The 2,329-nt window shown below is 41.5% G+C and overlaps 1 pseudogene; it reads left to right on the top strand.

The window, feature by feature from the left end:
• The window catches only part of LOC105305641, a 6,632-nt pseudogene extending 5,434 nt beyond the window's left edge, over window positions 1-1,198 (top strand).
• Window positions 1,199-2,329: the final 1,131 nt, after the last annotated feature.

Raw genomic sequence — 2,329 nt, 5'->3', positions numbered from 1 at the left:
TAACAACTTCCTCTAGCTGGGAAGTTCCCTCCTGGTGCTGAGTAGTGCTGGCCTGTGTGGTGGAATGATGTATGCAGCCGTTCTTTTTTTCCTTTGTTTGGCGATTCTCAAGTGTTTTGTTCCACTGCATTGCTGAAGCTTCCTAAAAGGACTGCTGAGCTCTCCCAGTGCTGTGTTTGTTCACGAATGGCCGTCTAATCATTGAACTTTGAGGGAAAACAGAGGCTGGCCTCTGCGACTCACCATCTTGGTTTTGTTACACTTCCTTCATATCAGTTAATGACAAACCAGTTGTTAAATTCCTCATCCAAACTCCTATGAGCCAGGATAACAGTGCGGCTAGGATATATCAGGTTGCAAAGTACTGTCATCCCCATATGAGCTCACTTTATCAACTGAAAAAATCTGAGAAACTACAAATGGCCTTAAGCACAATTATTTAAACTTTAGGATTGGTGAACACAAAGTAAGCTAATGAAAATACATACTGGAATAGGATGAGCTCTTCTTAATGAGCAGAAATCACAAGCCACCTGGGACATTTGTTGAATTTGGGTACAGAATGGTTGCAGATGGGTGTGATATCAATGCAGGGACTCTGATGATGGAAAAGAAACCATGCTGGCTTTTTTTGACTACATGTCCTGAAGAAACATGCTGGGGTCCACAGAGACACCAAATCAGAGGCAATTTCTACTCATAAGCCAGTTTATCTGCAAGGAAGTTTTATTGAGAGCATCTTGGTTATAGACTGTATTGGGAAGCAGAGACATCTTTGCAGTCCTGTGGTGCTTAGAGGCAAATGTCCTGAGATTGGGAGAGGCCTGTGTGGTGGTCAAATTCCAATATTCACCCAGTCACCTCCATTTCCTATATCTTGACCCATCCTCTTGAGTGTGTCCTGGGCCAACTGACTCGCTTCCAACCAACACATGGCAAAACTAATGAGATGTCACTTTTGAGATTACGGTACAAAAAGTCTCTGGCTTTCATAATCTTGGCACTTGTTTTTCTGTCACCTATTTGTTTGTCCTAATGGGAGCCAACAACCATGTGCGATCTTCTGTGTGACAGGGAACTGCGGAAGGCCTCTGTTCAACAGCCTACAGGAACCCATCTTTCTAAAATGAGTGGACTTGGAAACAGGTCTCTTCCCAATCCAAATTTGAGAGGACTGCAGCCCGAGCTGACACCTTGAGTGTACTTGTTATAACTCTGGTTTATTTACGAGAAGTAGGAAGTTATAAATAAGTGCATAAACGTCCATAGTTTTCTAATACCAACATATATCAATGAGAAGGAAAAATCAGAACTTGGGCTGTCATTTAAATAAGCAAAACAAACAAACAAACAAATAAACAAATGACAAAATACCCTTAAGAGGAAAAAGAAAGTTTCTTTTAGAGACAGAAATATTTTATTAAATGAGAAAATGGGAATCATTTCAGATTCTTGTTAAAGAAAACCTAATTCTCCCCAATTTACATAATAATAAATGGATTTGCAGATATCTAAGTGAAAAAGTCATAGATTGAAAAGAAAAAGAGTCTGCATTTTACATTAAGATCCTTGAAACTGGAAGTCATATGCGAAGTGTACAGCCGAACTTTCTCTTGAGAAGAAGGGCCCAGAGCCTTCTATGTACATTCACTTTTCTCCTTTTCCTCTTCTGTCAATGTTTGGAGGTCCTAAGAGACTGGGAGAACATGGGCCAATTTTTCTAATTATGAGCTCTGTGTATTGATCTCTCGAGGCCACTCAGGAGTAAATAATTAGCCAGTGCCTCCAGCCCTTCAAGCTGCTAGTCCCAGTTAAGCTTCATACCTGTCTTTTCCTCCCAGACTTGTTGCCTGCATCAGGAGATCCATGCCTGAATGTCTTCCTCCCAGTCCTGAGGACAGAGCCTCAGCCCTCATCATTCACCAGACAGGAGAAGGCAGTGGACCTAAACTCCTAAGTCATGGCCCAGCAGAGACACAACACAGACCAGTAAGTGCCAAGGAAGATGGTCTTTGGAGGAGATATTATGAAGAAGCTTCTTTCCTTACTATCAAGACAGCAGGACAACTGAGATGGCCAAACAGGAAGCATCAGTATGCAAAGTATCAACTCAGAGGCTTATAAAGTTTATGTTATTTTTTTTTCTGTTGCGGTTTTCAGAATTCTCATTTAGAACTCTACTCTTTGCCACTTCCATTTCTAGCTTCCGAAGTCGTTGCCCACACCTGAGCAGGTAATGGATCCCGAAAATTTCACAAATGCTGGGATTGTGATCATGATGGGGATAAGGAGAGTAACCATAATATCACAAAACTTTATTGAGGGTTTC

The sequence above is a fragment of the Pteropus vampyrus genome, unplaced genomic scaffold, assembly GCF_000151845.1.
Source record: "Pteropus vampyrus isolate Shadow unplaced genomic scaffold, Pvam_2.0 Scaffold391, whole genome shotgun sequence".
In the NCBI taxonomy this organism is placed as follows: domain Eukaryota; kingdom Metazoa; phylum Chordata; class Mammalia; order Chiroptera; family Pteropodidae; genus Pteropus; species Pteropus vampyrus.
This window is presented reverse-complemented; position numbering and strand designations above follow the sequence as displayed.